The sequence below is a fragment of the Rhinoraja longicauda genome, unplaced genomic scaffold (assembly GCF_053455715.1).
Source record: "Rhinoraja longicauda isolate Sanriku21f unplaced genomic scaffold, sRhiLon1.1 Scf000406, whole genome shotgun sequence".
NCBI lineage: Eukaryota > Metazoa > Chordata > Chondrichthyes > Rajiformes > Arhynchobatidae > Rhinoraja > Rhinoraja longicauda.
This window is the reverse complement of record NW_027601623.1, coordinates 19,501-36,469: the sequence shown is the minus strand read 5'-3', so window position 1 is coordinate 36,469 and position 16,969 is coordinate 19,501. Positions and strand designations below refer to the sequence as shown.

At 51.8% G+C, this 16,969-nt stretch overlaps 2 long non-coding RNA genes across 6 annotated transcripts; both read left to right on the top strand.

Annotated features, from left to right (window-relative positions):
• Positions 1–539: 539 nt before the first annotated feature.
• On the top strand, positions 540–6,783 carry LOC144590934 (uncharacterized). Of its 3 annotated transcripts, none has more exons than XR_013546635.1 (3): positions 540–675; positions 4,563–4,681; positions 6,651–6,783. It is a non-coding gene; the product is annotated as an uncharacterized LOC144590934 (long non-coding RNA). The 3 variants fall into 3 exon arrangements; XR_013546636.1 differs by lacking the exon at positions 540–675 and adding an exon at positions 3,421–3,612; XR_013546637.1 differs by lacking the exon at positions 540–675 and adding an exon at positions 3,428–3,510.
• Positions 6,784–10,241: 3,458 nt separating this feature from the next.
• LOC144590933 (uncharacterized) lies at positions 10,242–16,502 on the top strand. Of its 3 annotated transcripts, none has more exons than XR_013546632.1 (3): positions 10,242–10,396; positions 14,282–14,400; positions 16,370–16,502. It is a non-coding gene; the product is annotated as an uncharacterized LOC144590933 (long non-coding RNA). The 3 variants fall into 3 exon arrangements; XR_013546633.1 differs by lacking the exon at positions 10,242–10,396 and adding an exon at positions 13,140–13,331; XR_013546634.1 differs by lacking the exon at positions 10,242–10,396 and adding an exon at positions 13,147–13,229.
• Positions 16,503–16,969: the final 467 nt, after the last annotated feature.

Below are 16,969 nucleotides of genomic sequence, written 5' to 3'. Positions count from 1 at the left end.
TCTTGTCCGGTCTTGTCCGGTCTTGTCTGGGTCTTGTCCGGTCTTGAACGGTCTTGTCTGGGTCTTGTCCGGTCTTGTCCGGTCTTGTCCGGTCTTGTCTGGGTCTTGTCCGGTCTTGTCCGGTCTTGTCTGGGTCTTGTCCGGTCTTGTCTGGGTCTTGTCCGTTCTTGTCCGGTCTTGTCTGGGTCTTGTCCGGTCTTGTCCGGTCTTGTCTGGGTCTTGTCCGGTCTTAGGGTTAGGTTGTGATTTGTCGGACAGTAGGCCAAAATGCCCTCTGGCGCTTAATGATCTCCCCCTGGAGATTCCTTTTCGCCATATACTGCCACTTTAGTCTGGCCCACGGTCTCATCACCCTTGTCCAAATCTGTTCGCCTTTTAACTTGCCCTTCTGTCGATTTTTAGGAGTCAGTCAGGTTCCACCCTAAGTTTGAGTTTATGCTAGGTTCAGGCCATTGGGTTCTTTTGTCTGTAACGCTTTGATCCATAGCCTCTCTGCCCTCTTCCTACGCCCGGTTGACCAATTTACATTTGTTTCCAGACCCATGATCTCAAGGGACTGGACCCCGTGCTGTTGGAAGTGTCTGCTAATGGGGACGGACTGGTCTCCCCTCGTGATGTTGCTGATGTGTCCTGTCAGTCTGACTCTGAGGCTGTTGCCTGTTTCGCCAATGTACAGTAAGTGGCACTGCTTACATTTAATTGCATACACTACATTCTTTTGCTCGCAGGTTATTCTCTGTGCTATCTGCTTTCTCTTTCCCGTCACAGTGTTCTCTATGTTTTTGGCTATTGTCAAGTGAATGCAGGCCCTACATTGCCTTTGACCGCAGCCTGAGCTCGTTTGGAGGCTAGTACTGACCAAGATATCCTTCAGGTTTTTAGCCCTCTTGAACGCTGACATTGCTTTGTATCCCTGCAGTGTGACAAATCCTCTTTGGAATTGTTCAAAGCGGCCCTTGACTATTTTGTGGGCCTGGACGGCCATGCTACCGTACCCTGTTATTAGTGGCAAGTTGCGTGTCAAGCCTGGCCTGGGTCTGGGTCCTTGCGTGCCTTTTAGGAAGTCTGCCTTAATGTGTCTTAATCTACGTCTGCAGTACCCCCTCTGCCTGAGAGCGGTGAAAAGGGTGGTGGTGGCCTGGGCAAAGTCCTCCTCCCTGGTGCATATCCGGTGAAAGCGTGTCAGTTGTGACTTGACAATACCCCTAAAGGTGTGTTTTGGGTGGTGGCTCGTGGTGTGTAAAAGGGTGTGGGTGTCTGTGGGTTTGAAAAAGACTTTGGTGGCTAGTTTTTGGACTTGGTCGTCAGCTGACGGTAGTTTAAAGACTGTAGTGTCGAGGAAGTCTACCCTCTCCCTGCTTGTCAAAGCTTTAATTTTGATGGAAGGGTGGTGGGCATTAAGTATGTCGATGAACCCCTCTAACTCCCCTTCTGAGTGTGTCCACACTCCCCAGATGTCATCTAAGAACCTGTAGTAGCACATGGGGCGCTTGGGGCATTTCAGGAAGGCCGTCTCTTCCCACTCTGCCATGTATATGTTGGCATAAGCCGGGGCGAACTTCTTCCCCATTGCCGTCCCTTTAACTTGTAGGTAGAACTCCCCGTTAAATTCAAAATCGTTCTTTGTCAATCCCAGGTAAAGTAATTTGACTAAGGCCTCGTCTGGTCTCTCCAGGTCAGGATTTCTCTGCAGGGTGTTTTTAACCGCCTCTATCCCCCTGTCTGTCTCTATGTTTGTGTACAGGCTTTCCACATCCATGGTAAAGAGTATCGCATCGGGTGGTATGCTAAGGGAGTTGACTATTCGAGTGAAGTGGTAGGTGTCTTTAATGTAGCTGGGGTGTTGCTGTGCCAGTGGATTGAGATAGTGGTCAATGTATTCTGCTACCCCGTAGGATTCGCTACTGCAGTCTGACACAATGGGCCTACCTGGAGGTATTTCTCCAGGCACCGTCCACGTGTCTGGGTTTTTGTGTATCTTTGGGAGCATGTAGAATTTCCTCGCCCTGGGTTGTGCTCCTGTTAGGTATTCTACTTGTTTCTGTCGGATGTATCCTGACGTCCTAAGCTCCTCCAAGATTTCCCCTATTTCCTCTTGTGTTTCTCTATATATAGGCTCATCTAACTTGGTGTAGTGTTCTACCTTGTTCAGTTGTCTGTGCGCCTCGAACAGGTACTGTTGTCTGTCCATGATGACGATACTGCTCCCCTTGTCTGCTGGTTTGATCACTATCTCATTGTTGTCCCTCAGTTCTGCCATGGCCTCCCTCTCTTTTCTAGTGAGATTGGGCCTATCCTTTGTCATGGGCATGTCCCTGATGGCAGATGCTGTTTCTGTCATGAATTCTGTGATCTCTCTAGGGACCTGGTCCTCATCTGGGGTCCATCCTGTGCGTGGGGTGAAGGGTAATCTTTCCCCCGACTCCACGTCACAAAAGTGGTGTATTAACATGATGGCTCGATAGAATCTAAACAGGTCCCCCTGTACTTGTTCTTTGTGCGATTTTGGAGTAGGGACGAAGGTGAGGCCCCTGTTCAATACTCTCTCTTGGATTTTGGTGAGGGTGAATGTCTGGGAAAGGTTGATGATGGTTTTACCTAATTGTAGGCCCTGCCTCTCTTGGCATGGTGTCCCCATTAGTTTAAAGACTTCATCCACTCTCGGATCATGGCTCGGGCCGTGTTCTCTGTCCAGTGAATGTGATCTGGGCCTACTCTGAACTGGCCGGGAGGGAGAGCGGGTATGTGCCTCTTGGTCTGTATGTGGTCGTTGAGCTGCCTGAGTGTTGCCTGCTCTGGTGCTGGGAGAGACTGGCTGAAGTTGATGACCGGGACCCATATGCTAGCATTAGGGAATTTACGACTGGCCATCTTTACTAGTGCTTGGAGTTGTTTGATGGCCGTCAGTGGTCTTTGTGTCCGATTATTGATGCCCATTGAAAGAACCACTTTCTGAGTTTCTGGGCATTCCCCTAATTTCTCGAGGATGGCAGTGCCATGTATAAATTTGGCTCCTGGATAGCTGTCCAATTGTGTGTTGTCGTTGGGACATTTTGGGATCCTAGAAATGTTGGAATCTCCAATTATTAAAACGGGCTTACTGGGCTGGAGTTTCCAGGTTACATTCTTCTGTTTTGAATTGAGATGCCTAGTTACTTCAGCCTGTCTCTGCCTGTTATTTACCGGACCTCCCTGTGTGTGCTGCTGGAAGTCGTCCTGTGAGTCCCTCACTGTGTCGGTGGTCGGGGCCGTGGGGACCCTATGCTGTTGTGTGCAGGTCCTGCGTGCTGGTCTCTCCCTGGGTGATGGGACCCTGTGTGTGGATGTGGAAGGAGCCGGTGGGGGAGAGGGAACTGTCGGGCGGGAGGGAACTGTCGGGGGGGACAAGGTTGCCTGTTGCAACGGGGCAGTGACGTCATTTCCGGGCTGAGGCCCTGCAGGCTGCGCGTTCGATTCGGTCTCACCCCGGGAAGGTCTCCGCTGTACCCGTGGTCTACGGGGCAACTGGGCGTGAGTGTCGGGGCCCCGGTGGATCGGGGCTGACGTGCTGGGTGATTCGGTGCTCGGGCAACATGTCCAGTCCTCTGATCGGACCGCGCTGTCCCACTGGAGGTGGGCCTGGGGGTCGAGTGGCGGGGAGCCGGCCTGCGCCAGGAGGTCCAGCCGCCGCAACACTACGATCTCGGGGCTGATGGGTGGGCGCACCGGGGTGGTGGGGGGAGTAATGTCGGGGCTGCGGGGAGCAGGAGCGGGTCGGGGCGCCGTCCGGGCGGTCGTCCATTCGGCCTGGGGTCGGTCGATCCGGCTCTCCTGCGAAACAGCAAACAACGCCTGCGGTATGTGTACCGCAACATTGGAAGTTGCGGCGGTGTGCCTGCGGGGCTGGGGCTCCCGCAGGCTGCCTCTCTGTCTCAGTCCCGTCTCTGAGGTTAGGCCCAAGACTCGTTCTCTCAAATCCTCAATTCGGATTTTAAATTTATCCCCCAAATTTTTCTTGTTCCAAATTAAGGCTTTGGCGACCGCCTCCTGGACCCGATTGGTCGGTTCGCCCTCCAGGTACACTTTGTCCAGATCATACAAGCTGTTTTGGTAATGTTCAACCAAAATTTGTCGTGTTTGTTCTGCCCAGGTGTCAGCATTAGAGGCCAATTTTTGTAATGTTGCCTGGGTGGGATTAGCCGGTTTTATAAAGTGTGTCAATATCCTCGCCTGTCTCCTGATACCTCTAGGAGGTTGGCTCTGCTCTTGCAGAACCCTCAGATGGTGTAGAGTCTGGGCCATTTTATAAATCACTCGAACAGCGACTGCAAAGGAATCCCTCGGTCTCGATTGATTCCTGTGCTGGTCGAGATTCCCATTGTTAAACTCTGCCCCCCCTAACATCTGCATGCTATTACTCATTTCTGGTTTGGTTAGTACAGTGTGGAGAAAACTTATACTGTAATAAACTGTACTGTAATGCTAGTGCAGTAAACTATAAACATCAATTCTTTACATCAATTATTTCTAGCTGCGTAAGGTTAACACCAAGGTGCTCACCAAGTCTTTGGTTTTCTTTCCAGCTTGCGGGGACCGCTTGCCGAACTCTTCCCGACTGGGCAACGACTTTTCCAGTTTCGCTATCGCTGTAGCTTCATCAGGGAAAGAGATCTACTTCTGGTCGGTGTGTGGTTTATAAAGGGTGGGTTGAAAGTACCTCCCTTTCTGGGTTTATTCCTCCCATGTGTTGTCTTAGGACCGGTCACTTTGGTTGGGACTGCTGATGTCATACCTATTCTTTGTCTCAATTCGTCGGTCCACTTCTTTGTGTTCTTTGGTTGTGTTCCTGGCCTCCTGCTTTTTGATCTGCTGTTAATGTTTTCTGCATTCCTCTGGCCTCCTGTCTATTATCATGTTCTGCAATCTTTGTTGTGAGTGAGTGTGCTTTGCAAACCCATACCTGGTCTGTGGCCATTGTGTGATGGGGGGGGGGGGGGGGTTTGTGGCTGAGGTGGGAGTGGGCATCGTGTTGTGAGTGTGTAAGGGTCCTATCGCTCCCTTCAATAGTCCATCTTTTCTGGGGGAGCTAGCTGTGTTCCAGGTGTGATGGGGGGTCTCTGGGTCTAAGGGGTCCTCTGATGCAGGTTGAATCATCTATTTACAAAGGTTTAAGATCCTCTTTTGGGGGTCTTTTGGGTTGTTTGGGGAGGGCCTATGCAACCCGATGTTACGGTTAGTTTCTGGGGGTGGGGGTTATAGCCTATCCTTGTTGAGTTGAGGGTAGGTGCCAAGGGTCTTTTTGGGACTGTTTGGGGTGATCCAGTGCAGTCCGCTGTTAGGGTTAGGTTTGGGGGGTGGGCACAGGGGCCATCTCTGGCGTGAGGATGGAGGGTGCCGCCTAACTTGCTGCGGTTTGAGGGTGGGTGCCTAGGGTTTTTTGGGGGACTGTTTGGGGTGGTCTGGTGTAGTCTGGTGTTAGGGTTAGGTTTATGGGTGGGGAAGGGAGCATAGGGACCCCCTCTGGGGTGAGGGTGGAGGGTATGATCTATCCTTGTGAGGTAGGGGTATAGGTGTCAAGGGTCTTTTGGGTTGTTTGGGGTGATCTGGGATGAGGGTGGGGGGGTATTGCCCTTCTTGTTGGGGTGAGTGTTGAGAGTTGTAATAGTTGAGGGTAGGTGCCAAGGGTCTTTTGGGGACTGTTTGGGGTGATCCAGTGCAGTCCGCTGTTAGGGTTAGGTTTGGGGGGTGGGCACAGGGGCCATCTCTGGCGTGAGGATGGAGGGTGCCGCCTAACTTGCTGCGGTTTGTGGGTGGGTGCCTAGGGTTTTTTTGGGGACTGTTTGGGGTAGTCTGGTGTTAGGGTTAGGTTTATTAGTGGGGAAGGGAGCATAGGGAACCCCTCTGGGGTGAGGGTGGAGGGTATCATCTATCCTTGTGAGGTAGGGGTATAGGTGTCAAGGGTCTTTTGGGTTGTTTGGGGGGATCTGGGATGAGGGTGGGGGGTATTGCCATTCTTGTTGGGGTGAGTGTTGAGAGTTGTAATCATATTATAATCCTTTCTCCTTGTAATCTTATCTGAAACAGCATCCCCAGCTTGCAGAGATGGTAACTTTAGTTGTGTATTAATGTCCCTTCATGCTGTGACTGCCCTCTCCTGTCCCACCATATGTTTGCATCCTGCCTGTTTGGAGGGATGTATAAGTCTGTGCCTGTAATTATTCTTGTCAACGCTATTTAGGTTGGTATCTTAATACCATATTTCCCCGTGGATTAGGTTTCCCCCTCCTGACTCTTTGAATCTTTTGTGTGGCCGGCCACTCCTGCGATTTTGATTTGCCCGGGTGATGAGGCCCGTGTCACTGCATAGGTTAGGTTGTGATTTGTCGGACAGTAGGCCAAAATGCCCTCTGGCGCTTAATGATCTCCCCCTGGAGATTCCTTTTCGCCATATACTGCCACTTTAGTCTGGCCCACGGTCTCATCACCCTTGTCCAAATCTGTTCGCCTTTTAACTTGCCCTTCTGTCGATTTTTAGGAGTCAGTCAGGTTCCACCCTAAGTTTGAGTTTATGCTAGGTTCAGGCCATTGGGTTCTTTTGTCTGTAACGCTTTGATCCATAGCCTCTCTGCCCTCTTCCTACGCCCGGTTGACCAATTTACATTTGTTTCCAGACCCATGATCTCAAGGGACTGGACCCCGTGCTGTTGGAAGTGTCTGCTAATGGGGACGGACTGGTCTCCCCTCGTGATGTTGCTGATGTGTCCTGTCAGTCTGACTCTGAGGCTGTTGCCTGTTTCGCCAATGTACAGTAAGTGGCACTGCTTACATTTAATTGCATACACTACATTCTTTTGCTCGCAGGTTATTCTCTGTGCTATCTGCTTTCTCTTTCCCGTCACAGTGTTCTCTATGTTTTTGGCTATTGTCAAGTGAATGCAGGCCCTACATTGCCTTTGACCGCAGCCTGAGCTCGTTTGGAGGCTAGTACTGACCAAGATATCCTTCAGGTTTTTAGCCCTCTTGAACGCTGACATTGCTTTGTATCCCTGCAGTGTGACAAATCCTCTTTGGAATTGTTCAAAGCGGCCCTTGACTATTTTGTGGGCCTGGACGGCCATGCTACCGTACCCTGTTATTAGTGGCAAGTTGCGTGTCAAGCCTGGCCTGGGTCTGAGCCCTTGCGTGCCTTTTAGGAAGTCTGCCTTAATGTGTCTTAATCTACGTCTGCAGTACCCCCTCTGCCTGAGAGCGGTGAAAAGGGTGGTGGTGGCCTGGGCAAAGTCCTCCTCCCTGGTGCATATCCGGTGAAAGCGTGTCAGTTGTGACTTGACAATACCCCTAAAGGTGTGTTTTGGGTGGTGGCTCGTGGTGTGTAAAAGGGTGTGGGTGTCTGTGGGTTTGAAAAAGACTTTGGTGGCTAGTTTTTGGACTTGGTCGTCAGCTGACGGTAGTTTAAAGACTGTAGTGTCGAGGAAGTCTACCCTCTCCCTGCTTGTCAAAGCTTTAATTTTGATGGAAGGGTGGTGGGCATTAAGTATGTCGATGAACCCCTCTAACTCCCCTTCTGAGTGTGTCCACACTCCCCAGATGTCATCTAAGAACCTGTAGTAGCACATGGGGCGCTTGGGGCATTTCAGGAAGGCCGTCTCTTCCCACTCTGCCATGTATATGTTGGCATAAGCCGGGGCGAACTTCTTCCCCATTGCCGTCCCTTTAACTTGTAGGTAGAACTCCCCGTTAAATTCAAAATCGGTCTTGTCTGGGTCTTGTCCGGTCTTGTCCGGTCTTGTCTGGGTCTTGTCCGGTCTTGTCTGGGTCTTGTCCGGTCTTGTCCGGTCTTGTCTGGGTCTTGTCCGGTCTTGTCCGGTCTTGTCTGGGTCTTGTCCGGTCTTGTCCGGTCTTGTCTGGGTCTTGTCCGGTCTCGTCCGGTCTTGTCTGGGTCTTGTCCGGTCTCGTCCTGTCTTGTCTGGGTCTTGTCTGGGTCTTGTCAGGTCTTGTCCGGTCTTGTCAGGTCTTGTCCGGTCTTGTCTGGGTCTTGTCCGGTCTTGTCCCGTCTTGTCTGGGTCTTGTCCGGTCTTGGCTGGGTCTTGTCCGGTCTTGTCCGGTCTTGTCTGGGTCTTGTCCGGTCTTGTCCGGTCTTGTCTGGGTCTTGTCCGGTCTTGTCCGGTCATGTCTGGGTCTCGTCCGGTCTTGTCCGGTCTTGTCTGGGACTCGTCCGGTCTTGTCCGGTCTTGTCTGGGTCTCGTCTGGTCTTGTCCAGTCTTGTCTGGGTCTCGTCCGGTCTTGTCCGGTCTTGTCTGGGTCTCGTCCGGTCTTGTCCGTTCTTGTCTGGGTCTCGTCCGGTCTTGTCCGGTCTTGTCTGGGTCTCGTCCGGTCTTGTCCGGTCTTGTCTGGGTCTCGTCCGGTCTTGTCCGGTCTTGTCCGGTCTTGTCTGGGTCTTGTCCGGTCTTGTCCGGTCTTGTCTGGGTCTTGTCCGGTCTTGTCCGGTCTTGTCTGGGTCTTGACCGGTCTTGTCCGGTCTTGTCTGGGTCTTGTCCGGTCTTGTCCGGTCTTGTCTGGGTCTTGTCCGGTCTTGTCCGGTCTTGTCTGGGTCTTGTCTGGGTCTTGTCCCGTCTTGTCTGGGTCTTGTCCGGTCTTGTCCGATCTTGTCTGGGTCTTGTCCGGTCTTGGCTGGGTCTTGTCCGGTCTTGTCCGGTCTTGTCTGGGTCTTGTCCGGTCTTGTCCGTTCTTGTCTGGGACTTGTCCGGTCTTGTCCGGTCTTGTCTGGGTCTTGTCCGGTCTTGTCCGGTCTTGTCTGGGTCTTGTCCGGTCTTGTCCGGTCTTGTCTGGGTCTCGTCCGGTCTTGTCCGGTCTTGTCCGGTCTTGTCTGGGTCTCGTCCGGTCTTGTCCGGTCTTGTCTGGGTCTTGTCCGGTGTTGTCCGGTCTTGTCTGGGTCTCGTCCGGTCTTGTCCGGTCTTGTCTGGGTCTCGTCCGGTCTTGTCCGGTCTTGTCTGGGTCTCGTCCGGTCTTGTCCGGTCTTGTCCGGTCTTGTCTGGGTCTTGTCCGGTCTTGTCCGGTCTTGTCTGGGTCTTGTCCGGTCTTGAACGGTCTTGTCTGGGTCTTGTCCGGTCTTGTCCGGTCTTGTCTGGGTCTTGTCCGGTCTTGTCCGGTCTTGTCTGGGTCTCGTCCGGTCTTGTCCGGTCTTGTCCGGTCTTGTCTGGGTCTTGTCCGGTCTTGTCCGGTCTTGTCTGGGTCTTGTCCGGTCTTGAACGGTCTTGTCTGGGTCTTGTCCGGTCTTGTCCGGTCTTGTCTGGGTCTTGTCCGGTCTTGTCCGGTCTTGTCTGGGTCTTGTCCGGTCTTGTCTGGGTCTTGTCCGTTCTTGTCCGGTCTTGTCTGGGTCTTGTCCGGTCTTGTCCGGTCTTGTCTGGGTCTTGTCCGGTGTTAGGGTTAGGGTTAGGGTTAGGGTTAGGGTTAGGGTTTTAGGGTTAGGGTTAGGGTTAGGGTTAGGGTTTAGGGTTAGGGTTTAGGGTTAGGGTTTAGGGTTAGGGTTAGGGTTAGGGTTAGGGTTAGGGTTAGGGTTAGGGTTAGGGTTAGGGTTAGGGTTTGGGTTTTAGGGTTAGGGTTAGGGTTAGGGTTAGGGTTAGGGTTAGGGTTAGGGTTAGGGTTTAGGGTTAGGGTTTAGGGTTAGGGTTAGGGTTAGGGTTAGGGTTAGGGTTAGGGTTAGGGGTTAGGGTTAGGGTTAGGGTTAGGGTTAGGGGTTGGGGTTGGGGTTGGGGTTAGGGTTAGGGTTAGGCTTAGGGTTAGGCTTAGGGTTAGGGTTAGGCTTAGGGTTAGGCTTAGGGTTAGGCTTAGGGTTAGGGTTAGGGTTAGGGTTAGGGTTAGGGTTAGGGTTAGGCTTAGGGTTAGGGTTAGGGTTATGGTTAGGGTTAGGGTTAGGGTTAGGCTTAGGGTTAGGCTTAGGGTTAGGGTTAGGGTTAGGGTTAGGGTTAGGGTTAGGGTTAGGGTGTGATTTGTCGGACAGTAGGCCAAAATGCCCTCTGGCGCTTAATGATCTCCCCCTGGAGATTCCTTTTCGCCATATACTGCCACTTTAGTCTGGCCCACGGTCTCCTCACCCTTGTCCAAATCTGTTCGCCTTTTAACTTGCCCTTCTGTCGATTTTTAGGAGTCAGTCAGGTTCCACCCTGAGTTTGAGTTTATGCTAGGTTCAGGCCATTGGGTTCTTTCGTCTGTAACGCTTTGATCCATAGCCTCTCTGCCCTCTTCCTACGCCCGGTTGACCAATTTACATTTGTTTCCAGACCCATGATCTCAAGGGACTGGACCCCGTGCTGTTGGAAGTGTCTGCTAATGGGGACGGACTGGTCTCCCCTCGTGATGTTGCTGATGTGTCCTGTCAGTCTGACTCTGAGGCTGTTGCCTGTTTCGCCAATGTACAGTAAGTGGCACTGCTTACATTTAATTGCATACACTACATTCTTTTGCTCGCAGGTTATTCTCTGTGCTATCTGCTTTCTCTTTCCCGTCACAGTGTTCTCTATGTTTTTGGCTATTGTCAAGTGAATGCAGGCCCTACATTGCCTTTGACCGCAGCCTGAGCTCGTTTGGAGGCTAGTACTGACCAAGATATCCTTCAGGTTTTTAGCCCTCTTGAACGCTGACATTGCTTTGTATCCCTGCAGTGTGACAAATCCTCTTTGGAATTGTTCAAAGCGGCCCTTGACTATTTTGTGGGCCTGGACGGCCATGCTACCGTACCCTGTTATTAGTGGCAAGTTGCGTGTCAAGCCTGGCCTGGGTCTGGGTCCTTGCGTGCCTTTTAGGAAGTCTGCCTTAATGTGTCTTAATCTACGTCTGCAGTACCCCCTCTGCCTGAGAGCGGTGAAAAGGGTGGTGGTGGCCTGGGCAAAGTCCTCCTCCCTGGTGCATATCCGGTGAAAGCGTGTCAGTTGTGACTTGACAATACCCCTAAAGGTGTGTTTTGGGTGGTGGCTCGTGGTGTGTAAAAGGGTGTGGGTGTCTGGGTTTGAAAAAGACTTTGGTGGCTAGTTTTTGGACTTGGTCGTCAGCTGACGGTAGTTTAAAGACTGTAGTGTCGAGGAAGTCTACCCTCTCCCTGCTTGTCAAAGCTTTAATTTTGATGGAAGGGTGGTGGGCATTAAGTATGTCGATGAACCCCTCTAACTCCCCTTCTGAGTGTGTCCACACTCCCCAGATGTCATCTAAGAACCTGTAGTAGCACATGGGGCGCTTGGGGCATTTCAGGAAGGCCGTCTCTTCCCACTCTGCCATGTATATGTTGGCATAAGCCGGGGCAAACTTCTTCCCCATTGCCGTCCCTTTAACTTGTAGGTAGAACTCCCCGTTAAATTCAAAATCGTTCTTTGTCAATCCCAGGTAAAGTAATTTGACTAAGGCCTCGTCTGGTCTCTCCAGGTCAGGATTTCTCTGCAGGGTGTTTTTAACCGCCTCTATCCCCCTGTCTGTCTCTATGTTTGTGTACAGGCTTTCCACATCCATGGTAAAGAGTATCGCATCGGGTGGTATGCTAAGGGAGTTGACTATTCGAGTGAAGTGGTAGGTGTCTTTAATGTAGCTGGGGTGTTGCTGTGCCAGTGGATTGAGATAGTGGTCAATGTATTCTGCTACCCCGTAGGATTCGCTACTGCAGTCTGACACAATGGGCCTACCTGGAGGTATTTCTCCAGGCACCGTCCACGTGTCTGGGTTTTTGTGTATCTTTGGGAGCATGTAGAATTTCCTCGCCCTGGGTTGTGCTCCTGTTAGGTATTCTACTTGTTTCTGTCGGATGTATCCTGACGTCCTAAGCTCCTCCAAGATTTCCCCTATTTCCTCTTGTGTTTCTCTATATATAGGCTCATCTAACTTGGTGTAGTGTTCTACCTTGTTCAGTTGTCTGTGCGCCTCGAACAGGTACTGTTGTCTGTCCATGATGACGATACTGCTCCCCTTGTCTGCTGGTTTGATCACTATCTCATTGTTGTCCCTCAGTTCTGCCATGGCCTCCCTCTCTTTTCTAGTGAGATTGGGCCTATCCTTTGTCATGGGCATGTCCCTGATGGCAGATGCTGTTTCTGTCATGAATTCTGTGATCTCTCTAGGGACCTGGTCCTCATCTGGGGTCCATCCTGTGCGTGGGGTGAAGGGTAATCTTTCCCCCGACTCCACGTCACAAAAGTGGTGTATTAACATGATGGCTCGATAGAATCTAAACAGGTCCCCCTGTACTTGTTCTTTGTGCGATTTTGGAGTAGGGACGAAGGTGAGGCCCCTGTTCAATACTCTCTCTTGGATTTTGGTGAGGGTGAATGTCTGGGAAAGGTTGATGATGGTTTTACCTAATTGTAGGCCCTGCCTCTCTTGGCATGGTGTCCCCATTAGTTTAAAGACTTCATCCACTCTCGGATCATGGCTCGGGCCGTGTTCTCTGTCCAGTGAATGTGATCTGGGCCTACTCTGAACTGGCCGGGAGGGAGAGCGGGTATGTGCCTCTTGGTCTGTATGTGGTCGTTGAGCTGCCTGAGTGTTGCCTGCTCTGGTGCTGGGAGAGACTGGCTGAAGTTGATGACCGGGACCCATATGCTAGCATTAGGGAATTTACGACTGGCCATCTTTACTAGTGCTTGGAGTTGTTTGATGGCCGTCAGTGGTCTTTGTGTCCGATTATTGATGCCCATTGAAAGAACCACTTTCTGAGTTTCTGGGCATTCCCCTAATTTCTCGAGGATGGCAGTGCCATGTATAAATTTGGCTCCTGGATAGCTGTCCAATTGTGTGTTGTCGTTGGGGCATTTTGGGATCCTAGAAATGTTGGAATCTCCAATTATTAAAACGGGCTTACTGGGCTGGAGTTTCCAGGTTACATTCTTCTGTTTTGAATTGGGATGCCTAGTTACTTCAGCCTGTCTCTGCCTGTTATTTACCGGACCTCCCTGTGTGTGCTGCTGGAAGTCGTCCTGTGAGTCCCTCACTGTGTCGGTGGTCGGGGCCGTGGGGACCCTATGCTGTTGTGTGCAGGTCCTGCGTGCTGGTCTCTCCCTGGGTGATGGGACCCTGTGTGTGGATGTGGAAGGAGCCGGTGGGGGAGAGGGAACTGTCGGGCGGGAGGGAACTGTCGGGGGGGACAAGGTTGCCTGTTGCAACGGGGCAGTGACGTCATTTCCGGGCTGAGGCCCTGCAGGCTGCGCGTTCGATTCGGTCTCACCCCGGGAAGGTCTCCGCTGTACCCGTGGTCTACGGGGCAACTGGGCGTGAGTGTCGGGGCCCCGGTGGATCGGGGCTGACGTGCTGGGTGATTCGGTGCTCGGGCAACATGTCCAGTCCTCTGATCGGACCGCGCTGTCCCACTGGAGGTGGGCCTGGGGGTCGAGTGGCGGGGAGCCGGCCTGCGCCAGGAGGTCCAGCCGCCGCAACACTACGATCTCGGGGCTGATGGGTGGGCGCACCGGGGTGGTGGGGGGAGTAATGTCGGGGCTGCGGGGAGCAGGAGCGGGTCGGGGCGCCGTCCGGGCGGTCGTCCATTCGGCCTGGGGTCGGTCGATCCGGCTCTCCTGCGAAACAGTAAACAACGCCTGCGGTATGTGTACCGCAACATTGGAAGTTGCGGCGGTGTGCCTGCGGGGCTGGGGCTCCCGCAGGCTGCCTCTCTGTCTCAGTCCCGTCTCTGAGGTTAGGCCCAAGACTCGTTCTCTCAAATCCTCAATTCGGATTTTAAATTTATCCCCCAAATTTTTCTTGTTCCAAATTAAGGCTTTGGCGACCGCCTCCTGGACCCGATTGGTCGGTTCGCCCTCCAGGTACACTTTGTCCAGATCATACAAGCTGTTTTGGTAATGTTCAACCAAAATTTGTCGTGTTTGTTCTGCCCAGGTGTCAGCATTAGAGGCCAATTTTTGTAATGTTGCCTGGGTGGGATTAGCCGGTTTTATAAAGTGTGTCAATATCCTCGCCTGTCTCCTGATACCTCTAGGAGGTTGGCTCTGCTCTTGCAGAACCCTCAGATGGTGTAGAGTCTGGGCCATTTTATAAATCACTCGAACAGCGACTGCAAAGGAATCCCTCGGTCTCGATTGATTCCTGTGCTGGTCGAGATTCCCATTGTTAAACTCTGCCCCCCCTAACATCTGCATGCTATTACTCATTTCTGGTTTGGTTAGTACAGTGTGGAGAAAACTTATACTGTAATAAACTGTACTGTAATGCTAGTGCAGTAAACTATAAACATCAATTCTTTACATCAATTATTTCTAGCTGCGTAAGGTTAACACCAAGGTGCTCACCAAGTCTTTGGTTTTCTTTCCAGCTTGCGGGGACCGCTTGCCGAACTCTTCCCGACTGGGCAACGACTTTTCCAGTTTCGCTATCGCTGTAGCTTCATCAGGGAAAGAGATCTACTTCTGGTCGGTGTGTGGTTTATAAAGGGTGGGTTGAAAGTACCTCCCTTTCTGGGTTTATTCCTCCCATGTGTTGTCTTAGGACCGGTCACTTTGGTTGGGACTGCTGATGTCATACCTATTCTTTGTCTCAATTCGTCGGTCCACTTCTTTGTGTTCTTTGGTTGTGTTCCTGGCCTCCTGCTTTTTGATCTGCTGTTAATGTTTTCTGCATTCCTCTGGCCTCCTGTCTATTATCATGTTCTGCAATCTTTGTTGTGAGTGAGTGTGCTTTGCAAACCCATACCTGGTCTGTGGCCATTGTGTGATGGGGGGGGGGGGGGGGTTTGTGGCTGAGGTGGGAGTGGGCATCGTGTTGTGAGTGTGTAAGGGTCCTATCGCTCCCTTCAATAGTCCATCTTTTCTGGGGGAGCTAGCTGTGTTCCAGGTGTGATGGGGGGTCTCTGGGTCTAAGGGGTCCTCTGATGCAGGTTGAATCATCTATTTACAAAGGTTTAAGATCCTCTTTTGGGGGTCTTTTGGGTTGTTTGGGGAGGGCCTATGCAACCCGATGTTACGGTTAGTTTCTGGGGGTGGGGGTTATAGCCTATCCTTGTTGAGTTGAGGGTAGGTGCCAAGGGTCTTTTTGGGACTGTTTGGGGTGATCCAGTGCAGTCCGCTGTTAGGGTTAGGTTTGGGGGGTGGGCACAGGGGCCATCTCTGGCGTGAGGATGGAGGGTGCCGCCTAACTTGCTGCGGTTTGAGGGTGGGTGCCTAGGGTTTTTTGGGGGACTGTTTGGGGTGGTCTGGTGTAGTCTGGTGTTAGGGTTAGGTTTATGGGTGGGGAAGGGAGCATAGGGACCCCCTCTGGGGTGAGGGTGGAGGGTATGATCTATCCTTGTGAGGTAGGGGTATAGGTGTCAAGGGTCTTTTGGGTTGTTTGGGGTGATCTGGGATGAGGGTGGGGGGGTATTGCCCTTCTTGTTGGGGTGAGTGTTGAGAGTTGTAATAGTTGAGGGTAGGTGCCAAGGGTCTTTTGGGGACTGTTTGGGGTGATCCAGTGCAGTCCGCTGTTAGGGTTAGGTTTGGGGGGTGGGCACAGGGGCCATCTCTGGCGTGAGGATGGAGGGTGCCGCCTAACTTGCTGCGGTTTGTGGGTGGGTGCCTAGGGTTTTTTTGGGGACTGTTTGGGGTAGTCTGGTGTTAGGGTTAGGTTTATTAGTGGGGAAGGGAGCATAGGGAACCCCTCTGGGGTGAGGGTGGAGGGTATCATCTATCCTTGTGAGGTAGGGGTATAGGTGTCAAGGGTCTTTTGGGTTGTTTGGGGGGATCTGGGATGAGGGTGGGGGGTATTGCCATTCTTGTTGGGGTGAGTGTTGAGAGTTGTAATCATATTATAATCCTTTCTCCTTGTAATCTTATCTGAAACAGCATCCCCAGCTTGCAGAGATGGTAACTTTAGTTGTGTATTAATGTCCCTTCATGCTGTGACTGCCCTCTCCTGTCCCACCATATGTTTGCATCCTGCCTGTTTGGAGGGATGTATAAGTCTGTGCCTGTAATTATTCTTGTCAACGCTATTTAGGTTGGTATCTTAATACCATATTTCCCCGTGGATTAGGTTTCCCCCTCCTGACTCTTTGAATCTTTTGTGTGGCCGGCCACTCCTGCGATTTTGATTTGCCCGGGTGATGAGGCCCGTGTCACTGCATAGGTTAGGTTGTGATTTGTCGGACAGTAGGCCAAAATGCCCTCTGGCGCTTAATGATCTCCCCCTGGAGATTCCTTTTCGCCATATACTGCCACTTTAGTCTGGCCCACGGTCTCATCACCCTTGTCCAAATCTGTTCGCCTTTTAACTTGCCCTTCTGTCGATTTTTAGGAGTCAGTCAGGTTCCACCCTAAGTTTGAGTTTATGCTAGGTTCAGGCCATTGGGTTCTTTTGTCTGTAACGCTTTGATCCATAGCCTCTCTGCCCTCTTCCTACGCCCGGTTGACCAATTTACATTTGTTTCCAGACCCATGATCTCAAGGGACTGGACCCCGTGCTGTTGGAAGTGTCTGCTAATGGGGACGGACTGGTCTCCCCTCGTGATGTTGCTGATGTGTCCTGTCAGTCTGACTCTGAGGCTGTTGCCTGTTTCGCCAATGTACAGTAAGTGGCACTGCTTACATTTAATTGCATACACTACATTCTTTTGCTCGCAGGTTATTCTCTGTGCTATCTGCTTTCTCTTTCCCGTCACAGTGTTCTCTATGTTTTTGGCTATTGTCAAGTGAATGCAGGCCCTACATTGCCTTTGACCGCAGCCTGAGCTCGTTTGGAGGCTAGTACTGACCAAGATATCCTTCAGGTTTTTAGCCCTCTTGAACGCTGACATTGCTTTGTATCCCTGCAGTGTGACAAATCCTCTTTGGAATTGTTCAAAGCGGCCCTTGACTATTTTGTGGGCCTGGACGGCCATGCTACCGTACCCTGTTATTAGTGGCAAGTTGCGTGTCAAGCCTGGCCTGGGTCTGGGTCCTTGCGTGCCTTTTAGGAAGTCTGCCTTAATGTGTCTTAATCTACGTCTGCAGTACCCCCTCTGCCTGAGAGCGGTGAAAAGGGTGGTGGTGGC